Here is a 27965-nt window from a genome sequence, read left to right on the forward strand (position 1 = left end):
TCAGCTTAGATCAAGATACAACCGCATTTGCTCCAATCCCTCAGAGAAAAGCACCTATAAGATCTCTATCAAGCATTCTTAAAACTACAATACCCACCTGCTGAAGTGAAAACACAGATTGACAGAGCCAGATGAGTATCCAGAAGTCACCTCCTACAAGACAGGCCCAACAAAGAAAATAACAGAACACCACTAGCTGTCACCTTCAGCCCCCAACTAAAACCTCTCCAGCGTATCATCAAAGATCTACAACCTATCCTGAAAGATGATCCCTCACTCTCACAGATCTTGGGAGACAGACCTGTCCTCGCTTACAGACAACCCCCCAACCTGAAGCAAATACTCACCAGCAACCACACACCACTGAACAAAAACACTGACCCAGGAACCTATCCTTGCAACAAAGCCCGATGCCAACTCTGTCCACATATCTATTCAAGTGACATCATCATGGGACCTAATCACATCAGCTATGCCATCAGGGGTTCGTTCACCTGCACATCTACCAATGTGATATATGCCATCATGTGCCAGCAATGCCCCTCTGCCATGTACATTGGCCAAACCGGACAGTCTCTGCGCAAAAGAATAAATGGACACAAATCTGACATCAGGAATCGTAACATTCAAAAACCAGTACGAGAACACTTTAACCTGTCTGGTCACTCAGTAACAGACCTGAGGGTGGCAATTTTGCAACAGAAAAGCTTCAAAAACAGACTCTAGCGAGAAACTGCTGAACTTCAATTGATATGCAAACTAGATACAATCAACTTAGGCTTGAATAAAGACTGGGAATGGCTGAGCCATTACAAACATTGAATCTATCTCCCCATGTAAGTATTCTCACACTTCTTATCAAACTGTCTGTACTGGGCTATCTTGATTATCACTTCAAAAGTTTTTTCTCTTACTTAATTGGCCTCTGTCATAAACAGATAGTTAAGGGTTAATACCTCTTTTTACCTGTAAAGGGTTAAGAAGTTCACCTAGCCTAGCTGACACCTGACCAGAGGAACCAATGGGGGGACAAAATGTTTCAAAAGGAAGGAGGGAAGTTCCCTTTGTCTGGGTCAGTTTCAGTTTTGGCCGGAGTGGAAAAGATCAAGGAATCAGCCTCTTATCAGAGTAGTGAGTATTAGAAAAGGAATAAATAGGTTTTGTTTATTTTCGTTTTGTAACTTGTCTTGGCATTAGGGGGTTAATCAAATTGGGTATTCTTTTGTGTAACTAAGTTTTTTTTGCCCAGGGGAACATCCTCTGTGTTTTGAATCTGTTGTCTGTGAGAGTAGCTGGTATGCTAATCTCCCAGAGGTTTGTCTTTCACCTTTCTTTTCTTTAATTAAAAGCCTTTTTTTTTTTTTTTTTTTTTTTTACGAACCTGATTGATTTTTCCTTGTTTTAAGATCCAAGGGGATTGGATCTGGACTCACCAGTAATTGGTGGGGGAATGGAGGGGGGATGGTTAAATTCTCCTTGTGTTAAGATCCAAGGGTTTGGATCGGTGTTCACCGGGAAATTGGTGAAGTCTCTCAAGGCTACCCAGAGAAAGGAGTTAGAACTTGGGAGTGGTGGCAGCAAAACCAGATCTAAACTGGTAATTCAGTTTAGGTGTTCACATGCAGGTCCCCATATCTGTACTCTAAAGTCCAGAGTAGGGGTGAAACCTATGACAGCCTCTCAGAGTTGGTAAGACAACTCCCACCTTTTCATGCTGTGTGTGTGTGTGTGTGTGTGTATATATCCTCAATATATGTTCCATTCTATGCATCCGAAGAAGTGGGCTGTAGCCCACGAAAGCTTATGCTCAAATAAATTTGTTAGTCTCTAAGGTGCCACAAGTAAACCTATAGCAGAAGAATATCAACGCTGCCAACAAGATGTACTAACAGGACTTGCAGGATCATATCTTGGTGTACAAATACAAAGACAGCAGGGCAGAAGCTGTGGTGGATCACAGCCACAACCTCCTATCTGCTAGAAAAAGCCAGAGAAGGAAATCTAAAATTAAATAAAAAATAAGATTAAATTGCAATTGTCTGGAGTACCATACAATGGACATTTGCTGATCTCCAAGGCCTATGAGCCAGCCCCTAAAAGATAAAACTCCTTTCCCTGGGTAGCCTGGAGAGACAGCTGATGCCTATATCTAAAGATATTAAATCTGTTCAGAAACTATCTGACAATTACTTCAAAGCCTCTCAGATGTGTGCAAACCCCTGAGGTGACTACTGGTCAAAGATGTAACATGGATATGGTTACCTCAACGTGATTCAGCCATCACACATCAAGGAGCTGGTGTCCAACAATCCCATCCTGAAATACTACTACAGGAATGAAGAGGCAACCATACAATGTGATACCACTGAGACAGGTATTGGGCATTACTACTACAAAAGGGACAGCTGGTACCTTTTGCATCAAGGCCACTATCATCAATGGAACAAAGTTGCACTCAAAATTGAAAAAAATATATATTTTGCAATAGTGTTCTCAGGTAAAAACTTTGATCAGTATGTTCAAGGACATTAAGCCATTTGAGTAAGAAGTGACCGTAAACCATTAAAGAATATTATTAAAAAGCCACTGCTGACGGTCCCCAAACACCTTCAGTGCATGCTACCAAATTGCAATTCTACTACTGAGATGTACATTACAAGAAAGACCCTGAGATGTATATAGCTGAGTTCTTAACCAGAGCAGCCTTGCAACATGAAAATATGGCAACTGAACAATGAGATCCTCAATCTGACAGAAATACAGAAAATACAGACGGCTATAGAAAACCACTTCATCCAAGTGCCAGTTCAAGGAAGGAATCCAAGAACAAAACAAGGCAGAGATTTACAAGTAAGTGCCTGTGTATGTTGTTTTGTCAGGATGCCCAGACACCTGGGGAGAAGCCCCACCTGCTTCCCAAAAATACTACAGCGATCAAGATGAGCTGAGCATTCAAGATAGCATCATATGTAAGGGATTCAAATCCTAGCACCCAGATCACTGAGAACACAGCCTCTCAAGAATACCTCTGAGCCATTCTGGAACAGAAGCATGTCTCTGGAAAACCAGAGACACCTTATACTGGCCAAACATGACCAAGGATATCAGAGACCTGATGAGCAATTGTCATATATGTGGGGAAATGTAGGCCAAGGAACAAAAGGAGACAATGACAATATGCAGCGTTCCTAAAAACCCCTGAGCAGAGACAGAAAGGACCTTTTCACCACAAACCACTTCATTATTGTGGACTACTATTCAGACTTCCAGGAACTAGATGAAGTGTCAGTCTACCATAGCAGCCATCATAGTGCCTATTGAAATGCTTCATTGCTTTGTCTATGTCCAAAACTCTGTAGTTTCAGACAACAGACCCCAGCTCACTTGCTATGAGTTTGTGCCATTTACCTGGGAATGGGAGTTCAGTTGCATCACATCTATACCATATTACAGCCAGTCAAATGGCAAAGCCGAATCAGCAGTTAAATTGCTAAGACCCTATCAGAGAATGCAAGCCATTTTTGAATGGAAAAACACCCCAGGGAAGGCATTGACAGCAGCCTAGTACAATGCTTGATATCAAGACACATGTTTAGCTTGGTGCCTATGGCGCCAGCATTACTACAACTGGCAGTGGTGGAAGGAGCAACAGACAAAAGAGAAGAGATACCACCAATGACTGAAAAGCTAAAGACCTCCCAGGACTACAAACAGGAGACCCTATTTTCTAAGGACAAATCATACACTTGGAAGCAAGCTACATGTGTTCAACAGATTAAATCCTCATTCATATAACACAGCAGTGGATAGGCATATATGTCACCCAAACCACAAATACATATGCCCTTTACAAACACAAAACACAGATATGGAGGACCATGAAAGGCACTCTGCTGAGACATGATAATCAGGACATGGAAGGAACACAGGACAATGAGCAACCAGTAGTTAGCGGAAGAGACTCTCAAAACACCATACCATGAGAAGAACCCAATGCAAGGCTGTCTGCTGTCATCCCAAGAAAGACTCACTTCAACATCAAACGGCATGCAAGGCAAAGATAGGGCTGTGTACAGTACCAAGGAGTGAAAGAACAACCCTCGTGGTCACATGTTCTCTCTCTCTCTCTCTCTTTTATGCTTGAAAACTGAATACTCCTTTTCTTAGCATTTAGTTAATCCCCATCTAAGTAATCCTCATCCCTCTCCAAAATTGGATACCTAACAATCCGTTTACCTCCAACATAATGTTCACTCAGCTTGTGTTCTACCCCTTCCTGCACTCTGTCTTGTAAATTTAGAATAGATCGTAAGCTCTCCATGGTAGGGACCATCTACAATCTGTGTTTGGGTCCCCATTGTGCTAGGCACTATACAATCTTGAGTGGTCCTTAGGCACTATAACAATAAACATGTTAAATAATATAATGCTCTATGAGGTTTTTGAAGCTTCATACTTCTTAAGTCCAGAAGGTACCATTAGATCTTCTAGTCCTACCTCCTATATATTTCACCTACGTACCCTGCACTGAGCCCAATACAATTTTGCTCTATGCCTGCAGAAAGATATTTCTTGGAGCATTAAACAGGCTGCCCACATGCCTTGCTTGCCACTTACGTCCTAGAGCAAAGCTTCAGCCAATTCATGATGATCAGTCACTGTCTGACTTCTAAATTGACAAGTGTTTGTGAAAGCAGCAAGATGTGTATATGTAATAGTTATGAGTGCCCAGGACAGGGTTATCTACTGAGGCTATCTAAATGGCCATCTGGCCTGAGAAACTGCTCCAGTGGATATTAGGCTGTTCAATCAATAATCAAGCTCTGAAATGCATTCATTTTAAACTGCAAGACCCTATTGTCTATTCAGAAAAAGCAAAATGAAGTTCTGAATCCAAATCACTGTCTCACACCCACGTAGCTGGGTTTGGTGAGGAGGTTTCCATAGGAATTAGGCAGGGAAGGAATTCTCAACACAAGATCATGGAGTGAGGGCCAAGATTCTCTATTGATGCTACTCATTCATCTTCCTCTCCATCCCTCTGTAGTTGCAAGGTGAGGGTGAGGATTATTGCCACCAGGGTATGATGCCAGTAGAGAGGGATTGGTAAGCATAATGGTCCCTTCTAACCTTAAAATCTATTAATTCATTACAGGGACTCATGGAGGACTGTTCAGGGCAGGGATCTTATTTACATGAAATTTCAGCCTCCTAAGTGTTTCAGCAAGTAACTTCCAGGAAGCAGGCATGGAGCACTTCCACCAAAGCCTGCTCTGAGCCCAATCCTCCTAAGAAGAGGAGCCCAGTGTGTATGAGGCACTGGTGGGGAAAGGGCAGCAGAGAGTGAGAACTGATGAGGGAGGGAAGGAGAAAGGAAAATTGATGCGAAGGAGTGATATGGAAAAAGGGAGGGGATAGAGAATTGCAGGATAGAATTCTTGGGGGGAGGGAAATAATTGAAGTACTGTGGGGGAAGGGAGAATTGATTGTGGTGGGGAGGACTGACCTATTTGGTGTGGGAATGACTGATAAATATGGGTGGGGAAAGTATTTTGTGGGGAGTTGTCAAGTGGGGCTCCCATTTGGGGACTATTATGCAAATATGCACATGTACATGGAAATTTTTCTTGGGGTTTTTGCTGAGCCAATGGCAGGTCTGGCCTATCGAAGTGCCACTGACTTCAGTCAGACTATTTATTTGCATAAATGTCCATAAGTGAATAAGGATGTGCAGGGTCAGGCCACAATGAATGAACTGAAAATTTTCAATGGCATGTACCAAGGATTATGGGAGTGCAGGTACTTTGTGAAGGCAGGGAGTAGTAAGACAATGTCTTTACCCACCTACTTTCAGACAGTAGAATCACTAGCTGTGACAAGTGCAGAGAACGTGACCCAAGAAGCAGTAAAACTAGGAAATAGCTGTTCAGGACCAAGAACTTAGATTGCTGTGGATGAGAGTTATTCATGGCCTACTCTCTCTTAGTACAATGATAGACAATGCTTCAACAAACCTGTCTCTTTCAGACTAGCTAAAACGAGATCGCTCCATAGCAAATGGGCACACTGATGACCTGGATTTGGAGTGTCACAGGTCTGTCAGTTCTTTTGCCTGGGGTGGGCTGTATTCTAGGGAAGGAATAGTCATTGTTCAGTTAGTTCACTACATTTCCTCACTTCTGTTATTCTCACTTCGGCTTTCCCTGGAGACATTGTTCTTTCCCTAGCCCCATGAGCCTGGCAAGCTTCATTTATGAAAACAGCTTCTTGTTCACCACATGGATTTTCCCAGGCTCTCTCTGCTCTAGTCAAAATACGTGCAGGCAAGCGGACTAGACTGCACTTCTGGCTCCTTTTCTTCTTATGTGACCTAAATTAGTCCCTAGCTATACTTTTCCTCACTGCTACAATGTAGTCCAGGCAATTTATATGCCGTTTTCTGGTATGTTTGGTTTCCATTAGAGAAATTCAAGCAACAGTCCTGATTGGTGCCTTATAATTTTACCAGAGAAAAAGACCAAGGATACCTTTTAAATCATATATATGTGTGTAAGCTGCTTGCATATGGATGCATTTAAACTTTTAAAGAACTAGACATTTCTTCACAGCACGAATGCATTACTATAGCAACAGCACTATTTATCCTGATTCCTGTTGACATTATTAATTCAATGGCTTAAGGTGACTTTTTTCATACGAAATGTTGCCCCACAGATACCAACAAAAATTGGGGCCAGATTCTGTTCACATTTATGCAGGTGCAACCCATATTCAGCAGGGGAGTTTGCATGTGTGTCACTGAGAGCAAAACTTGGCCCTTCAAGCCTATTATTATTATTATAAATTGGGGTAAGTGGGAAAACTTCTATTAAAGTCAAAAGACTCAGGATGAAGCCATACCTGATTATTTGTTTTACCGAGTGCTGTGCTGGAATTAGAAACTTCAGAGGCCAAAATATTAGTTTCACCTTTATAGAACAAAAGCAGATTTTAATGTTTCCTAGAAGCTTAGCTCCCCAAGTTCCATGCAGAAAGTGAAATATTTCACACAGATTTAATGGAGGTTATTAATTATTATTATTAGGTGTTTTCACTCTAGATATAAGGAGTGTTTTACAGGTTAAAAAAAAAATACACAGGACCCACCCTGAGGATCTTACATTCTAAGTAAAATCAAAACACAGTATCATGACAGCAGATCAGCATAGGAGAGAGGGCTGGGAAAGGAAGAAATGGGAAGATAAAATGCTCTTGCACACTCTAGTTTGCTACCACCAGGCCTGTATGGGAAGTTAGTTACATTGAAACAGGGTTGTATTTGTTTATATATTGTTTAGATATGCATCTCTGGCTGATTGTCAGTGACAGGCTTCATGGGGAAAGTGTGTTTAAAAGTGTGATTTCAAGAGAAGTTGACTGGCACATCAAAACAAGCGTTCCAGGCCTAAGGGTCAGCATGGGCAAAGATGACAAGGTGAAAGAGCGAGACAAATCCTAAAGGAGAAATTTGGTGGGAGATTTGTGAGACGTGGCAGGAATGGGACAGGTAATAGACAGAGATAACAACAAGTGGGGAGTTCCTAGAGGAGTCTCCCACTCACTTCTTTGAGCCTAAGGAGCATCATTTGGTATGTAGAACAGAAATGGCCAGAATTTGAAAGCTTGGCCTCTATTTTTTTTTTCTTGCAGTTTGCAGGCACAAATAATTGCAAAGGTATATTGGGAGGTATAGCCAATGCGGAGGAGGACCGGAAATCATACAAGAGCTGGATGACCTTGTAAACTGAAATCATAGAAATGGGATTAAATGTAATAGTGTGAAGTGCCAGGGCATGCATTTAGGGACTAACAACAAGAATTCTTGCTGTAAGCTGGGGACTTTTCAGTTGGAAGTGACAGAGGAGGAGAAAGATCTGGGTGTATTGGTTGATCACAGGATGACTATGAGCCTTGATCACAGGATGACTATGAGCCGTCAATGTGATACTGCCATGAAAAAGTCTAATGCAGTCCTAGGATGCATCAGTCAAGGTATTTCCAGTAGAGACAGGGAAGTGTTACTACCATTATACAAGGCACTGGTGAGACCTCATCTGGAATACTGTGTGCAGTTCTGGTCGCCCATATTTAATAAAGATGACTTCAAACTGGAACAGGTGCAGAGAAGGGCTACTAGGATAATCCGAGGAATAGAAAACCTATCTTATGAGAGGAGACTCAAAGAATTTGACTTGTTTAGCCTAACCAAAAGAAAGCTGGGGGGAGATATGATTGCTCTCTATAAATACATCAGAGGGATAAAAACCAGGGCAGGAGAGGAGTATTTTAAGTTAAGTGCCAATGTGGACACATGAACAAATGGCTATAAACTGTCCATCAACAAGTTTAGGCTCATAATGAGGCAAAGATTTCTAACCATCAGAGGAGTGAAGTTCTGGAACAGCCTTCCAAAAGGAGCACTGGGGGCAAAAAAACCCCTAACTGGCTTCAAGACTGAGCTTGATAAGTTTATGGAGGGGATGGTCTGATGGGACTGCCTACGGTGGCATGTGACCCAGGGGCAATTGCCAGTAGCAAAAATCCCCAACTGCTGGAGATGGGACATTACACATGGGGAGGGCTCCAAGTTACTACAGAGAATTCTTTCCCAGATATCTGCCTGGCAGGTCTTGCCCACATACTCAGGGTCTAACTGATTGCCATATTTGGGGTCAGGAAGGAATTTTCCCCCGAGTCAGATTGCCAGAGATCCTGGGGTGTTTTTGCCTTCCTCTGCAGCATGGGACACTTGTAAATATAATGTTTATACTGGTGTAAATGGTGAATTCTCTGTAACTTGAAGTGTTTAAACCATGAGGACTTCAGTACCTCAGCCAGAGGTTAGGGGTCTATTTCAGGAGGTACTGAAGGGTGAGGTTCTGTGGCCTGCAATGTGCCAGAGGTCAGACTAGATGATCACGATGGTCCCTTCTGACCTTAGAGTCTATGTGTCTGTGAGGCTGCTTAGAGGTCTCACCAACTGATTTGGGGTGCCATCAGATATTTATCTGTCTAAAGTGGCCTAAACTGCATCCTTGAATAATTGTTGGCACAAATTTAAACAATTATTTGCCCCTTCAAAACTGTGGGTTCAAAAATAAACAACTGATTACTGAAAATTTGGCCTGAAATGTTGCGAGTAAACCTTTTTTGTTTCAGAGAATGAGTAATGAAATCATGACTTGAAACCTAGTTCAGTCTTTTAACCCGCTCAGAGAATTATATCTCATTTTTAAGTCAATAGCAAAAGCCTTTTGGTGTTAAATCAGTTTCTAGTGTTATAATTAATAATGAATTCATTGGAGCCATTTTATTTGCCTGTGGTAACTTTCCATAATGAATAATAGTTAGTCCTTCCATACTGAATGAAAATGCAGATTGTTCTGTGTCAAGAGCACATCCTTTTGTGTCATGCATATTCGACTCACAATCTTTTAACTGGGAAAACTTAATATTCTCTTGGAACAAAGAATAGACTGTAACAAAATACTAGCTCCCATGTTTCCTTTGATACCTATATGCATTTTTGTTGCATGTGATCAGCAGGTGTATGCGGTGATGTTTTCCTTATATCACAGAAAAATAAAATTCTCTAGTAATGGCATTATATAAAAAGACACACATCGACATATGAAAACTATACCCATGTAGGCCATGTGATGTAATGTCAGGCTCTTTTATAGGCAACAGTAACTATGTCCAAGTTTCTGGTAGAGCTTTTAGAGTGCAAGAATACTTAACAAACACAGTATATGAAATATCAATATGTGGGACAGAAACTTTATATCCCTAGTGGAGCTGTTTAATATCAGAAGAGACCTTTGAGAGTTTTCAAGGAAGTTTTCAAACAAGAAAAAAAACTACTGAGCCGATGCATAGTATCTACAGCATTTTGCACCGAAGAACATTTTTAAAGATCCCATAAAAGAGAAGAGAGACATTTTTATTGGGAAATCTGTCTGCATGAAGGAAACAATTCACCAGCATTGCGCAACCTATATAGCAGTTAACAACTATTCACAAGCACTGGGGTAAATTTGCAGTGTGTGGGGTGCCTTGCCATGTGAGTTGCATTAACATTAATGGGAGTTCTGTGGCAAGATCCCTGGACAACCTGCTGAAAATTGACCCCCTGGAAGTTTAAGTTGCCACAAATATATTGTCAGCTTGAAACAATAAGTGGTAAATTATCAAATGGGTTCATGGGGACTTAGATGCCAAATTCCTGTTAACAATAGCAAGAGCCATGAGTTTGACTCCCTGTGCTCTTAGCTGTAAACATATCCTTAAATGGCTGTAAGCTTTCAAAAATAAAAGCCATCTTTCAGAACCAGTCCCAGAGACATGTAAATTGTCTGGTCACATGTGACAATTCCTGAACTAGTCACATGATACTGAAACAAGTCCTCACTGGCAGAGAACAGAAGACTGCTTCAGAGTGTGTGGTGCTTGTTTGCCTAAAAGAGGAATGAATGCTGTTGCCACGGCCAGCCCTAGACCAAATGGCACCCCAGGCAAGGAGCATCTTCAGTGCCCCCTCTCCATTTGTTAAACTTTTTGAATATTTTTTTACTGCATTTGTAGCCCATTTCACAATTGCATGCATGATTTATCCTTGTCATATACGATGATAAATTTGCATGCTAGGATCCATAAAACTATATTTATGTCTCACTGACGGACTGGCAATGCCCCGCCCCTTACATACCTGTGAGGGCATGGCTGACAACATTCTAGGAGGTTAGAGGAAAATGTAGTTCTCAAAGTCTGAAAGGTTCCACAAGATTCTACAAAGGTCCAGAACATTCTAGGAGGTTAGTGAAAACTGAATCCACATATAGAATACCTGAAACATGTTACTTCAAACATTCTATTTTCCCTTTGGTTGCTATCAACAAAAACAGCACCCCGAGTCCGGCGTGCAGCCGGGCACCCTAGGCAGTCGCTTGGGTTGCCTGCCCCTGAATCTAGGCCTGGCTGCTGCCTTTGCCTGCAATTGGTCCCCCATAGACAACAGTATGATTTTTCCTCTTTATCCTTCCATAATTGTTCCTACAGTAAAGATCAGATCAGATTAAGGCCCCTTAATAATCAAGGCCTTTATATAACAGATACAACACTTACAGCTGGGAGAACTCTGCAATACTTCCGGTGAGGTTCTACTTTGAAAAATTACCCTGTAAATAAGCATTGGGTGGTTTTCATGCTTATTACCCTTCAGTTAGTTGCACATCAAATCTGAAAATGTAACCAGCTAATCAGTGTGTATTATGTATCCACTACTGTGCTCAATCAACAACGCACCTGGGTCTGTTATAGATCCCTCTGATGTGATGACTACCATCTTGCCTCTTCGCCCTCCACGCTGAAAAATGCAAGTCTCTACTAACACTGGGCAAAATTTGTAAATCAAAACTTTTTTTTGGCCCCCAAAAAAGCCAATTTGTGTTGAATGAAATATTCCATGAATTGGTCTTGATTTCACCAAATTGTTTTAGTTAAATTTTAAAAAGTACCTAAAAAAGTTCTGAAAGAATTGAAATATTTTACTTTGACTGTTTTTTATTTGAAACAACTTTTGTTTGAAACTTACTTCAATTTTATTGGAAAAAATTATAACAAGTTTTAAAGATATCACAAAAACTAAATGAAAGAAAATGTATCCTGCCAAATTATTTTTTCAACTTTTCGGTTCACCAGAAATTAAAAAAATGTTTGGCTTGATCCAAGATGAATTTTTCTTATTTTGATTTTTTAGAATGGCCAGTAAACTGAAAAATCAGTTATTCACACAACTCTAGTCTCTACAGCTTGAGCTATAGAACTGGGCACTCACCTGGGAGCTGTAACACACGGATAACTTCTGTGGATTGGGCAGTGAGCATAACAACAGTAGTAACCAATGGGTTACACAAACTCAACCTGGGATCTGAAAGTTAGGCTGGGGACTTTATGGCTCATACAGTCCCAATAAAAATTCTGCAAGTAGAATGTAGTTTACAAAAAGTTTTGTTGCTGATGCACAAACCAATATAGACTCTAGCTTTCTCTCCTAGAGTTGTGTTGGCTCTGCAAGTTTACAAATACAGATAAGTCCAAACTATTTAGTCACTAAAAATGGCAGATACTACTCTGAGTATATATAGGGAGTAATAGATTTATTATGCAAGGCACTTGCATTTTTAATAGCCACTTTTTAGATGTGAACCACACTTTAGAAGTTGAGCAGTGCCTTCAATACTGAATTTCTTGCTGTTCAAACTTTAATATACAAAATTAGGGCCCAGTTCTGCTCTGTGTTATTCTAGCTTTATGCTGGTATAATTCCATTGATTGCAATGGGCTTGAGACAGTATAAAACAGGAGTAACACAATGATGAAGAAGGTCCTTTATATTTCTTTATCATAGGGATTTTTTTTCTTACAATCAGTGCATGCTTTTATTCTAGAAAAGACTAAGAAAATTAAAAGGGGAGGTGTGGGAATGGAACATGCATTTTGTAGTAGTCAGGCTAAACCTTCCAAAACGTTCAGTGATTCATTTGGGATAAGCACCCCAAAATTAGCAGATCATCCAAATTTCTTGAGTATGCAAATTTGGGCTGGAAATCTCACAAGATTTTGGTCCTTCCAGCTTCCAACTATGTCAGAAATACAGTGAGAACAGCTTCTTTTGTGGTATTTCAGCACTTCTGCTTCCAGTCCCATCCAAAAATCATTAATTTCAGGGAAAGAAAAGAGTGGAAGTGACTTTCTTCATGTCTAACAAAATAAGCTAAGTTTGAATGTGTTTGACATTTTATTTCAATCCAGTTTGTTATTTATTGGCGGAGAAGAAGAATGAGATAATTTGCCTTTCATGCCAGTACTTGATGGCATGTGCTAACACCCTGTGAGCAGGAAACTTCAAGTAGATGGGCTTCATTACCTACCAGACTAGACCTGAACTGAAACTGAGCCACATCCAGTATGCATCATTTGGATGAGATCATTTTTCCTACAGTTCTTATTGATGAGATATGGAGCCAAAATGAAGGGATGCGTATGAGGGCACACTGTATTGGAAGGGGATAAGAACTGTAGTATTGGTGTGAACAAGAACGGCACAGAATGGCTAAAATGTAGATAAGACAGAAAAGGAATAGGAAGTTAAGGGGTGGGAGTAAAGGAAGGGAATCAAACTTATAGGGCTTGTAGTGGAGTGGTGTATGGAATATAGGAAACAGAAACACTCTGATGTTAAACTTTGGAAGAAACTACTTGCACTGTGATCAATCAGTGTGTGATGGAGTCAGCAGAGCTTGACATGATAGATTTAAAGTTAGCCAAACTTTTTTTGATCACATAAGAGATTTGGTTCAGGTTCATTTGGGGTTTAAGGTGAAGGTTCTGCTTTAATATGCCTCTTTCCTATGCATCAATTGTCTGATCAGATTTGAGAGCACAAGCTGTTCATTTAATGGACACACAAAACAAATGAAATGTAAGTTGAATGAGGTGGAAGATCACCAGGCTGGCCACAGAACAATGTCGTCAAGATGGGAAGAGAAACTGAAGAAGACAGAGAAAGAAAATGAAGGGAAAGTTCCAGATGAAATTTGCATAGGGTGAAATTTACCCCTGCACAGAGGGTTTGTAGAAAGCCCTACACCACACATAAGGCCCTCTTACATCTGTGTTAGGGGATTAAATGGTGCATAAAACCATGTGCAATTCCTCTGCATTGAAATGAATTTCATTACTTAGGAATGAGACAGTGGAAATCCCATGATCCTACAGACTCCCAGGCTACAGAACACTTCTTTAATTAAATACTGTGGGCCAAATTCTGCTCCCACCTGTATCAGTACAAACTGATGAAGTAATTAAGGCTTTGTGGGTATAAATGACATATAAATTGGTTATAACACTTGATATCAACGGGATTCACTATCATTGAAGGTTTAACTACTCATTGAATATGTCAACGTTGTGTTGGTACCTAGTAAGTAGAGTTGGTTGAAAATTTTCTGCCAAAACTATTCTTCATTGGAAAATTGGGTTTTTGATTATTATATTTTTTTGTGAAAAGTGTCTGCTATCTGCAGAAAAAATGATTTTTAATCAAAAATTGAATTTTTCAGTTTTTGGATGAAAATTGAAAAATTTCATTCCAGAAGTGCTGCCATAGTGTCTTCTGGGAGTTGTAGTCCTAGTGCTTCATTCCCTTTTCTCCTCTCTGGCCTGGGTTTTCTGACTGGACTACATTTCCTGTAATGTACCATGGCCAGGGAATCTTATGATGTAGTCCTGCAGCTCAGCCAGCAGTGACAGCATACGGTATTATGGGAGATGAAGTCCAATCAGGGAGTGTGGCCTATAGAGAATGGGAGCATGATACACCCAAGCTACAAATCCTGTGAGGCATGGTGCCGTTTCTGAATTGAAATGTTTGGTTTTCAGTTGTGAGTTTTCTACTAAACATTTTTAAGTTTTGGCTGAAAAATTTCAATTTTTGACTTGTTGATTTTTTTTTCATTTGCATAGAAAACTTTTGTTAAAAAAAAATCTAAAAATTTTCCAACCAGCTCTAGTACATATACAATTTTACGATAACTAAACTCATCAAGTCCTATCCCGGTGTAGAGGGGAACCAGTGTAAAATCTGAGATGGACACATTTGGTTGATAATGATAAATAAACAGAGATTTTAAATACTCTTTTTCTGTTAGGAAATTGCCTCCCCTCCCCCGAGTCATAAAAATATGCCTATGGCCCACTTGTTAATTCAGTAACCACATCTTTGTTACACATTTTTCTCCCCTGCTTCTTCCACGATGGACAACCATTGCAGAATTGTCCCTGCAGCTAAGTAAATGAAAAGTTAAAATAGCTCTTCAGGGTTAAAATAAAACCAGAAGATGACAAATCCCTTATGCGTACTTATTTGGCTGAATTTGAATAGGACGTGCACCAAGGAAGTAACATGGGCTTCCCATTTCCATGTCTTTCAAATGAATTGTTGGGTCTTCCTAGAGACTTCAGGTCTCACCTCAATAAAATCAGAGGTCCAAGGGCTGCATTTTAGCTCCCCAAGTATTGGCCACAATGTCCACCAAGAAAGAGAGGGATATGTTTGGAATGATTGGATGATTAAGGTGAAAAATGGTTCACTTTTAAAATGTAATGGAAGCCTGCTAAAAAGATCAATGATTAAAACCTGGAATCTACTTCACACACACATTCCACTTGAGTGAACTGCTTATGGATTAAAAGGTAGACTCTCAAAAGATTTTTTTATGCATGCCAAAATTGTGATTGTGTGATGTGGTGTTTACCTGGCACTGGCCTAGAAAGGGTTAATGAAGCTGGAAAGGGGCCAATTAACTGGATAGGCCACCACTGAAGGGAATTAGGTGGCCTAAGTAAACCCTGAATGATGATGGAGCCCAGCTGAGAAGGATCAGGTAGTGTAGTATAAAGCCAGGGAGCTAGCACCAGAAGGAAGCCTGCAGCCACTCTCTGGACATTAAAGAAGGAAGGAAGATACCTACCTACCTAAGGAGAGAGGGTGTAGGAAAAGGCTCAGGGACATGGCAGCAAGTTTTAAGATGGTGTAGACCTTGGCTGCTGATTAGCAAGTCCATGGGCTGGAACCCAGAGTAGGGGGCAGGCTGGGTTCCTCTACCAGCCACTGCGAAAGTGGCACGGTCAGGGCAGTGGATTTGGAGACTGCCTGGGATAGTTTGTCCTGTGAGACTTTGATAACTCCCCCAGAAAGGGAAAACACGCAGTGACCTGGCCAGAGGGACAAGCCATGACGGGAGAGCACCTGGAGTTGGGGGGGGGGGGGGAATGAAGGGAGGCGCATGGCACATGAATGAGTGACAGAAGGGGGCATCAGACCTGGAAGAAGCTAATCCCCAGAGCAGTCAGGAGCAGAGCCCTAGCAGATTTGGAGACAATTTATACCTTCAAGTCAACAGGACTGCTATGAGTACCCGCATGGCCCCTCAGAGTATGCCAACATTTTTATGGCTGACTTAGAACAATGCTTCCTCAGCTCTCGTCCCCTTACGCCCCTACTCTACTTGCGCTACATTGATGACATCTTCATCATCTGGACCCATGGGAAGGATGCCCTTGAGGAATTCCACCAAGATTTCAACAATTTCCGTCCTACCATCGTCAGCCTGGACTAGTCCACACAAGAGGTCCACTTCCTAGACACTACAGTGCTAATAAGCCATGGTGACATAAACACCACCCTATACTGGAAACCTACTGACCACTATACTTACCTACATGCCTCCAGCTTTCATCCAGACCACATTACACGATCCACTGTCTACAGCCAAGCTCTAAGATACAACCGCGTTTGCTTGGATCCCTCAGACAGAGACAAACACCTACAGAATCTCTATCAAGCATTCTTAAAACTGCAATACCCACCTGGTGAAATAAAGATACAGATTGACAAAGCCAGAAGGGTACAGAGAAGTCACCTACTACAAGACAGGCCCAACAAAGTAACAGAACACCACTAGCCATCACCTACAGTCCCCAACTAAAACCTCCCCAGCGTGTCAATCAAGGATCTACAACCTATCCTGAAGGACGATCCCTCACTCTCACAGGCCTTGGGACACAGGCCAGTCCTCGCCTACAGACAGCCCCCCCAACCTGAAGCAAATATTCACCAGCAACTACACACCACACAACAAAAACACCAACCCAGGAAACGAACCCTGCTACAAACCCCGGTGCCAACTCTGTCCACATATCTATTCAAGGGACACCATCATAGGACCTAACCACATCAGCCACACCATCCGGGGCTCGTTTATCTGCACATCTACCAATGTGATATATGCCATCATGTGCCAGCAATGCCCTGCTGCCATGTACATTGGCCAAACCGGACAGTCTCTACACAAAAGAATAAATGGACACAAATCTGACATCAGGAATCATAACATTCAAAAACCAGTAGGAGAACACTTCAACCTCTCCGGTCACTCAATAACAGACCTAAAAGTGGCAATTCTTCAACAAAAAAACTTCAAAAACAGACTCCAACATGAAGCTGCAGAACTGGAATTAATTTGCAAACTCGATACCATCAGATTAGGCCTGAATAAAGACTGGGAGTGGTTGGGTCATTACAAAACCTAAACTTAATTTCCCCAATACTAATTTCTCCCTACTGTTACTCACACCTTCTTGGCAACTGTCTGTAATGGGCCACTCTCTTACCCAGGGCCGGCGCTTCCACTAGGCGACCCTAGGCGGTCGCCTAGGGCGGCAGGATTTGGGGGGCGGCATTTTGCTACCCTTGGTGGAAATTCGGCGGCGGGGGTCTTTCCGCTCCAATCTTCGGTGGAAATTTGGCGGCGGGTCCTTCACTCGCTCCGGGACCCGCCGCCGAAGTGCCCCGAAGACGCGGAGCGGAAGGACCCCCGCCGCCGAAGACCGCAGGCCCCCTGAATGCTCAGAGGAGGAGCGCTGCCGCCTAGAGAAGCAAAAACCCTGGTGCCGCTCCTGCTTTTACCACTTCAAAAGTTATTTTTCCTTCCTTTGTATCCTGCTGTTAATTGATTTATCTCATTAGACTGACCTCACACTTGGTAAAGCAACCACCATCCTTTCATGTGTTTATACCTGCTCCTGTATTTTTCACTTTATGCATCTGATGAAGTGGGTTCTAGCCCACGAAAGCTTATGCCCAAATAAATTTGTTAGTCTCTAAGGTGCCAAACGGACTCCTTGTTGTTCTAGCAGTGAATGTATCCCATGACAGACTATCACTAACTTTTATTTGCAAGAGAGAGAACATTTGTTTTATTATTTGCAACAACGCTGTTGAGCCATACAGAAGATCCACCCAGATACCTCTACTAGTCTCATTTAGAAAAAAATCTAGTTTTGCCAAATGATTATTTGACTTCCTTCCAGAATGAAATAATTACACTGGTCTACAATTTTTGAGAAGTCGTCTGCTTCAGAGATAAAATGTGCTATTTATTATGTATTTTGATGTGCTGAATTCAAATATGACAATTAAAACAACTGATTGGCTACCGTTTCTAAGATATTTAAGTTTTTACATTTTATGTCTATGTATATTGTGTAGATAGTAGAGTTTTAATCATAAATTGTAAACCTAGGTCTTTTCATGTGTTTATGGTTGCTTTACATGATAATATTTCACCTGTCCTGTTTATATAACACTTTAAAAATCAGCAAAAGGGTTATATAAATAAAATTTATTATGAAACAAAAGGCAAAAAACTATTCTGTACATAGTTTAGTCCTATTCAGTGTCTACTCGGCGCTTCTTGGCTTGTCTCTTGTATTCATTAAATGGAGCATCTCTTGTCACTGTCCAGCAATAGTCTGCAAGCATTGATGGGCTCCATTTGCCCTGATAGCGTTTCTCCATTGTTGCAATGTCCTGGTGAAATCGCTCGCCGTGCTCGTCGCTCACTGCTCCGCAGTTCGGTGGAAAAAAATCTAGATGAGAGTGCAAAAAATGTATCTTTAGTGACGTTGCAACCAAGGCTTTTGTATGCCTTGAGGAGGTTTTCCACCAACAACCTGTAGTTGTCTGCCTTGTTGTTTCCGAGAAAATTTATTGCCACTAACTGGAAGGCTTTCCATGCCATCTTTTCCTTGCCACGCAGTGCATGGTCAAATGCATCATCTCGAAGAAGTTCACGAATCTGAGGACCAACAAAGACACCTTCCTTTATCTTAGCTTCACTTAACCTTGGAAATTTTCTACGGAGGTACTTGAAAGCTGCTTGTGTTTTGTCAATGGCCTTGACAAAGTTCTTCATCAGACCCAGCTTGATGTGTAAGGGTGGTAACAAAATCTTCCTTGATTCAACAAGTGGTGGATGCTGAACACTTTTCCTCCCAGGCTCCAATGACTGTCGGAGTGGCCAATCTTTCTTGATGTAGTGGGAATCTCTTGCACGACTATCCCATTCGCAGAGAAAACAGCAGTACTTTGTGTATCCAGTCTGCAGACCAAGCAAGAGAGCAACAACCTTCAAATCGCCACAAAGCTGCCACCGATGTTCGTCATAGTTTATGCACCTCAAAAGTTGTTTCATGTTGTCATAGGTTTCCTTCATATGGACTGCATGACCAACTGGAATTGATGGCAAAACATTGCCATTATGCAGTAAAACAGCTTTAAGACTCGTCTTCGATGAATCAATGAACAGTCTCCACTCATCTGGATCGTGAACGATGTTGAGGGCTGCCATCACACCATCGATGTTGTTGCAGGCTACAAGATCACCTTCCATGAAGAAGAATGGGACAAGATCCTTTTGACGGTCACGGAACATGGAAATCCTAACATCACCTGCCAGGAGATTTCACTGCTGTAGTCTGGAGCCCAACAGCTCTGCCTTACTCTTGGGTAGTTCCAAATCCCTGACAAGGTCATTCAGTTCACCTTGTGTTATGAGGTGTGGTTCAGAGGAACAGGATGGGAGAAAATGTGGGTCCTGTGACATTGATGGTTCAGGACCAGAAGTTTTATCCTCTCCCTCTTCCTCGTCTGACTCAAGTGAGAATGATTCTGGTGCATCAGGAACCGGCAGTCCTTCTCCGTGGGGTACTGGGCGTATAGCTGATGGAATGTTTGGATAATGCACAGTCCACTTTTTCTTCTTTGACACACCTTTCCCAACTGGAGACACCATGCAGAAGTAACAATTGCTGGTATGATCTGTTGGCTCTCTCCAAATCATTGATACTGCAAAAGGCATAGATTTCCTTTTCCTGTTCAACCACTGGCGAAGATTTGTTGCACAAGTGTTTCAGCATATGTGTGGGGCCCACCTCTTGTCCTGATCTCCAATTTTGCAGCCAAAATAAAGGTGATAGGCTTTCTTAACCATAGTGGTTATACTGCGCTTTTGTGATGCAAAAGTTACTTCACCACAAACAGCAGAAGTTATCTGCACTGTTCACACAAGTACGAGGCATCTCTGCTCACTTTGGCTAAACAGAAATGTGTCCCTTTGCAAAATCAAACACTGACAAATAAGAGAGCACGACACTGTATGATTTCTAGAGCTGATATAGGGCAATTTGTTCAGCAGAGTGATGTAAGCTTCGTTATGATTGCATCACCCATGACTTCTAGGAATAACATGATGCAATTCATATCATGTATGACACAATACCAGCTTCAGATTGCATCATTCATTGTTTTGCCTAAAAAGCAAGTACTGTCCAAACCCAGTCAGAGATTTATTCATAGATCCAGTCAAAGATGTATTTTAGTCATTTCTGGTTTAAATTGAGATCCCTTCCCTTTATAACTCACTTATCCTCCGCCATTCCCAAGTCAAGGGTCGTATATACTGACCCAATAGCATATCTTGAAAACTAGAGCCAATCAACAATTTTAAGCATCATTTTCGTTCTCAGTGACCCAGAATTAGTAAAGTTTGACTACATTTATTTCAGAAGCATTTTGGCTGTAGAGCAGTGTTATTCACAAATATAACCCCAGATTCCATAAATCTTCAGAATGGGTTTAGAAAAGCTCTAATAGGGGTTACAGCAAAAACATGTCTAATTTTCAAAGCCTGACCTCAGGGCAAGGCTGCGTTTGTAAGCTTAAATCAACAGCACTGACAAGAGCCAGGAATGTTTCAGAAAGCTCACCATGGTAGTGCCACTGTACTGTAATTGATTTTGAATTGAGGCATTAGTTAAAGCCAATCTGGGATGTTTCCTTAAGATTTGAAGAATCAAGGAAATAGAGCCAACACTGTCAGAAGAAAGTACATTACATTCATTCCCAGTTGAGAAATGGTTAATAAAAAGAAACACAATGCATCTCTCTCTCTCTCTCTCTCTCTCTCTGTGTATATATATAATCCACAGTTAAAGTATGCTGAAACTAACTGGAAGAACCATTAACAAAAATTTCCAGCACTGGCAGTGTATACTGTAAACTAGATTTATTTTCACTCATTCAGTAAACTAGATTTATTTTCTAAAATCATGCTGGGGACTGGGAAGGATCTGGCCCCAGGGCTCTGTTATGACTTGTACAGCCTGAGCTGTGCTGGGAAAGGGGTGAAGATGCACTGCTAATGTAGCTGGAGGCATTATGATGATGTAAGGAAAGACACCTCCAGGAATTCTGAGTAGTATCACATTGGCAGGTAATGGTGCCATGTCAGGACCAGCTGGGGCCTGGGATAGGTGCGGGGGCCATCACCCTTTCCCTGCACTGCATTGGCATGCCCTATCTGGAGCAGTAAGCAATTCCAGTCTCTCTCCCCTCCTGTGACGTTTGCATTTACAATATGGATACCTACTGTGTAGGGAGAAAAGGCGGCTCCCTATGTCTTCTCTGCATTCCAGGCACCTATGTATGGCCAAGCAAAACTTGTCATTGTCTACACTACAAAATTAAGTCAACCTAAGTTACATCAACAGATAGCCACCACAGTAATTAATTAAATCACTTTTGCATATCCACACTATGGTCCTTGTGTCGGCAGTGCACATCCTCACCAGGAGCACTTGCACCGATTAAATTCTCAGCGTGGAGCATTGTGGGATGACTTTTGAAAGGCAGCAACAGTCAATATAAGCAACTTAGTGCCTACACTGATACTGCATCAACCAAATTACATTGACCTAAGCACCACACCTCTTACGGAGGTGGAGTTATTAAGTTGATGTAGTGGGCAAGTAACATCGGTGGGAGCTACATTTTAATGTAGACACTAACAGAGTTAGGTCGGCATAAGCTGCCTTATATCAACCTAACTCTGTAGTGTAGACCAGGCCTAAGTTTAGGAGTTATTGTCTTACCCTCTGTATGTACTTACAGTAGTCTCAGTTAAAAAGCTAACATTTACCAACATTTTGCATACACTGTTATTTAAGACACCCCAGCTGTTTCCAGTTATTTCCTAGTCCAAGTATAAGGACATACTGTGGCATCTCAGGAAACCTCTGTATGGTAATTGTTAGCAAATGTTAGGTCACTGGTGTAAATCAATGCTCCATTAATTTACACGCACTGAGGTGATGGCCTATTATCATTTAAATGGCACCCATGATATGTTAATAATCTGTTCTACATTCATTACTGCCGCCTTTATAAATGTTCATTAATTTGTATCGTGTGAAGCCTTTACAAACAAAGGGTGTGTTTTGTTTGACTATGGTTCTGTCTCCCAGTTTTGGTGAAAGGTGGCTGAATTTATGTTTGGCCCAGGTGGACCAGCAAAGTGCTCTAAAACAAGATTAGTGAATTCAATTCATCAGGAAAGTCAGGGAGTTTCAGATTCAGATTAAGAACAAAGAGGAAAGAAAAAAAGAAAAGCACGTTTAAATTTGAGCTGAAGGTTCATTTTCAAAATGACAGCCCTTCTTGCCAGACAGGATATTCTAATGATGTTTTTGTGCTGAACAGCACAAAACATCAAACAAGTCACTTTGCAATAACATGGGTGGATCTAATTTTCTCCATATGCACATTTTTCAAGCATCATTGTTCAATTAATATTTCATATTGTAAAAAAGTAACAAAAGTATTTCGACTGGAAGTATGATCAAAGATCAGTCACAGCACTTGTTGCTGAATATTGTGGGAGCCTATAAGACAGAATGTCAGCAGACTTCCATTTCCAAACATCTCTTGGTTTAATAGTTTGAGTGTCTATTGTGAAAACGATACAAAATACCAGGAAATTATATAAACCCCCCAAACAAAACAGAAACACCACACTGAAGGAAAAACGACAGAAATCATATACGATTTTTTCTTCATCTTAGGAGCTGAAATGAGCATGATGTCACACAAATTGTTGAGATGACTTTGAACCAAAAACGTTTTATTTTAATGGGACGAGGTCCTGGTTTTCATTATTTTTCAAGCTGTTAACATTGTGCACTGTGATAACAAGTACGGAAATCCTACTTGTTCATTATATTGTATCTTGTAAAAATGATCAAAGACACAGAGTTAACATTAATCTACACGTTTCCTTCCCTCTATTTCATTGAAATGCAGGACGTTGCACACGGTTCTGGCCAGAAAAGTGACTATATATACAAGAAGCAATTTCTTACTCCATCTGCACGGCTCTCCATATGTATTCAGAGTAATATCAACTTATTTTAGCAACTGAAATAGGTTATTATTTCATTTAGCAGCTGGCAATACCATGGTAAAGATAATACTAGTTTGACAGAGACTCTTTCCAGGAATAGGGTGGAAGGATGATCTTGTGATTTAGGCACCTGGCTCAGGAGTTCTAGGTTCAGTTCCTGTTTCTGCTACAGACTCATTTGGAGCCAAATTACTGTATGCTTCATTTCCCTGACCTGTAAAATGGGGCTAATACTTCCCTACCTCACAGAGTTCTTGTAAGGCTAAAATCTGTTACTGGTTGTGAGGCATTAGAACCAATAAGTAGGCAAAGTACAATTTCACTTTAAATTAATGGAGAGTTATATTCTCCTTTAGATGAGTGCAAATAACTCTTATTCACTTTAACATAAATGACATACATCCATTCAGAGGGGAAGATACTGAGATCGTGATAGTGAGCACGATGAAGGATTCGGTTCTAGTCAGCTTCTTTTACTGTGCCCATTTCCATAGTAACGAAACACCTATGTAAGAAGTAACATAGTATGCTTCCACAAGAAGACAAAGGATCTTTTTCCACACCGTTTGGTACTGACAGTCATTAGGAACAGTACTTGAATTCTATACATAGCTTCAAATTGTCCCCTCTGCCTCGGGGACATTGGAGAAAGCAGGTATAATGCATCTGAGGCATCATTCATTCCCCTTTCCCCAGACCCAGAGGCAGGCCCCACTTGGGGTTGTGAATTCATGTTGTGGGAGGATTGTTTCATATGTAAAATGCAGTTCTGAGCCAATTTCTCCCCTCAGATGCATGCAGCTCCCATTGATGTCAAAACATCCAAAGGCTGAATTTGACCCTTTTGGAATACCAGTTCATGATGTTAATGGAGAGCAACACACATTGTTAATCCAGCCTGATGTCAGGATTAAAGTCAACTATCCAGAAGACTTGGGTTCAGAAGCACATTATGCACTTACTCTTCAGAAAAGTAGAGGCAGAGGGCATCATGGCCAGATTTTAAAAAGGCATTTAGGGGCCTAAAGATGCAGATAAGTGCCTAATGAGATCTACAAAAGCACCTAATAAATTCACTTAGGTACTTTAGTAAATCCACCTAGACATCTATCTGCATCTGTAGGTACCTAAATAAATCTGGCCTCTCTGCATAACTGTAACAGGATATGTTTTTGCCCAATATGTGGATACCTTCTGTACTTCTCGCCATTTCAGATTCATCTAAATGCTCCTACCTCTAAACTGGGCGGGGGGGGGGGGGGAAGTGCCATAATGTGAGCAGCAATTATGAAAGAGGGAGGGTGGAATTTGAAGAGAAGAGTGGTAATAAAATAAGCTGCACACATGATATGTTAACAATACTGATTCCATTTAATAAATCCTTAGTTAAGTTACTATAGGATTGGCTACCAGTTGGGGCAGGGGGCTGGGATGCGGGAGGGGGCTGAGGGCTCCAGCTGGGGGTGCGGGCTCTAGGGTGGGGCTGAGGGGTTTGGGAGGGAACTCTGAGCTAGGGTAGGGGGTTGGGGTGCGGGGGACAGAGAGCTCCGGCTGGGGTTACAGGCTCTGGGCTGGGGTCAGGGATGAGGAGTTTGGGGTGGAGGAGGGGCTTCAGGCTGGGGTTGGAGGGCGTGCAGGCTCCGAGAGGGAGTTTGGGTGCAGGAGGGGACTGTAGGCTGGGACAGGGGGTTGGGGTGTGCGAGGGGGTTCGGGGTTCCAGTGGCGCTTACCGCGGCTCCCAGGAAGCCGCCCAGCAAATCCCTGCGGCCCCTAGGCAGAGGAGTGGCCAATGACACCCCAGACGCTGCCCTCCTGCCCACAAGCGCCGCCCCCGCAGCTCCCATTGGTCACGGTTCCCTGCCAATGGGAGCTGCAGAGCCAGCACTCGGGCAGGGGCAGCGCACGGAGCCTCCCTGGCCGCCCCGTGCCTAGGGGCCGCAGGGACGTGGCGGTCGCTTCCGGGAGCCACACAGAACCAGGGCAGGTAGGGAGCCTGCCTGGCAGGGAGGGAGAGGGAGGAGTTGAGCAGCGAGGCTGCAGACCCCCTGGAGTTCACTCATGGACCCTCACCGGCCTGCAGACCTCAGTTTGTGAAACGCTGTTCTAGAATTAGATTTCACCAACCAAGTAACAGCTGTGAACTCCTAAAGCCAGGGCCAGTGCAACCATTTAGGCGACCTAGGCGGTCGCCTAGGGCACTAGGATTTGGGGGGCGCCATTTTCTTCGGCAGCAACCGTGGCAGCCGGATCTTCGGCCGCCCAGGTCGCCGCCGGCATTTAGGCGGAGGGAGCTGGGGCAGTGGAGCGCGGGGAGGGCCGCCTGCAGCAAGGTGGGGGTGCGGCACGCAGGGGAACTTCCCGCCCCAGCTCACTCCTGCTGATTGGCGCCACAAGCCTGGGAGACGGGAGAAGTGAAGCAGCCACGGCATGCTCGGGGAGGAGGCGGGGCAGGGGTGAGCTGGGGCGGGGGGGTGCTGCCACGGGGGGGCGCCTCAGGGCGGGGACTCGGGGATGGGGGGGGCGCAAGGTGGAAGTTTCGCCTAGGGCGCGAAACATCCTTCCACCGGCCCTGCCTAAAGCACTATAACAGCCTTAACCTGGAGTCACAGACAGTCCCCTTGGTCACATTGGTTTAGCTTGCCAGCCAGAAAACTCTTTGTGATAGATGGTCCCTTACACCAAAAATCACAACGATATTCAAATTATTCCCATTCACGAAGGACCAGTCACCTACCCCAGATTAAATGCACCCCAGATCTCACCAAAGACAACACTTATAGCCAATCCTGTAATAATCTAACTAAAGATTTATTAACCAAGAAAAGAAATACGAGTTATTTACAAGTGTGCTGCTGGTACACCAGGTGCCAGCTCTTGCCATGGCTGTAGGCATTAGTTGAGCACTGACAAATTCATAGCTTGCAACCAGACCAGCTCACCTGTATGCTAGTATTGTTTGAGGAGTTAGACTTGTAAGGATGCGTTTTGCCTCTATAAAATGCTTGTAAGTTTCTGCATGCATTAATCTTGCAATGCCTGTATCCCGTTCTATAAGGTAGTATGAAAGTTTTGCTTTTTAAGTGTAAAAATACCCACTCTGACGTTGTGAACTTCAGCACAAAGAGTGTCTCCCCTGCCCATGAAAGAGTACTATCAAAATCAAATGGGCCATGTTTAAGGGCAAGCACTCCCCATCCCCCCTTTGGGGTGGGGTAGGGGTCACCACAGTCCCACGACCAAGTCCCCCCCACCCTTAGCCTGTGGTGGTGCGGCCTAGGGGCCAAAATCAATATAGCTGCCCTCTCCCTCAGGGCTGTGTGGCCTAATGACCAATGGGGAGAAGTGGGCTGCCACCTAGGGTGGGTGGCGGCTGGGGAAGAGGGACCTGGACCCTCCCTGCTCCAGTGGGTCCCAATCCAGGGTCCTGTCAGTGGCGAGGATATTTGCCATTGAGTCAGCAGGGATCCGTCTGAAACATGCTGATGCCACTCAGCCCAATGGCCAGTCCCCTTGGGCAACTTCCTACCCTATCCTGTCGTGCAGCGGTCCAGACATTTCCGGGGTTTCTGGATTCCTCAGCTGGGGCAGTTCCAGCCAGTTCTGTCCTCTCTGGGGTGTCCTCCATTGTCCTGGTGTCTGCCCGAGTCTCAGCAGGTTTGGCTTCTGCGAGCTGGAGATTCAACAGTTCCCAGGCTAGAGATGACAACCTGCATCCTTCCTCCTCAGCGGTCAGCCCCAACTGAGCTGAGTTGCTCCCTTTTATACTTGGGTTCCTGCCAGAGCATGCCCAGCAGGGCAGAGGAGGCGTGGCCTCCTTGACCCACAGCGTGGGATTAACCCCTACTGCACCAGTGCAGGACAAGCATGTACCGTCACAGGCCATTGTAGGACAAAATCTTTGTTGATTGCGATTGTCCCATCCACCAATGAAAATGTTACGTGCAGGAGTGCCTGTCCCATTGGTTTGAAAGCTGGGGGAAGGGCATATAAAGATGCTCACAAGAAGAAATAGTTATCTCCTAGCTGTTTGAACTCTCATAGGGGTGGAGCTAGGAAACAAAGCAGAGATGCCCAGGGTCAACCTGGGTTATCCCGACCCTAAAAGACATTCAGTGGACAGATTACTACATCTCTGTCACCTTTTGGAACCATAGGCTGTAATTCATTTGTGCTTATATTTTGCCTGCTTTAACCTGTAAATAATTCTCTTCATTTCTTTTTCCCAGTTAATAAATCCTTAGTTAAGTTACTATAGGACTGGCTACCAGCAATGTCTTTGATGTGAGATCTAAGGTACAAATTGATCTGGGGTAAGTGACTGGTCTCTTAGGACTGGAAGCAACCTGAATATTTTGTGATTTTTGGTGTAAGTGACCATTTCCAGCTTGCCTCGGTGGCAAGATAGACTGGAAAGTCCCAGGGGACTGTCTGTGACTCCTGGTAAGACTGTTACAGTGACCAGAAGTTCACACTTGTTACTGGGTTGGTGAAATCTAATGATAGAACATACCAGCAGTTTGGGGTGTCTGCCCTCCTTTTTGGACAGTCTGCCCTGAGATTGGCACTCACCATCATGAACCACTCCAGACAGAGTGACAACAAGATTAAAGCAGGTAAACATACACACACAAATGAGATACAGTCTTAGGTTCCAAAGCATGATAGTAGCTGCTATAATATGCAAGTTTTTATATGTCCTTTAGGGCTAACCCAAGCTAAACAGCTGAGAATCTTTTGCGTATGCTCAGTGATTCTTGCCCCTTTAGAGCCCAAGCACCAGAAAAG

Source organism: Emys orbicularis, chromosome 2 (genome assembly GCF_028017835.1).
Source record: "Emys orbicularis isolate rEmyOrb1 chromosome 2, rEmyOrb1.hap1, whole genome shotgun sequence".
Taxonomy (NCBI): Eukaryota; Metazoa; Chordata; order Testudines; family Emydidae; genus Emys; species Emys orbicularis.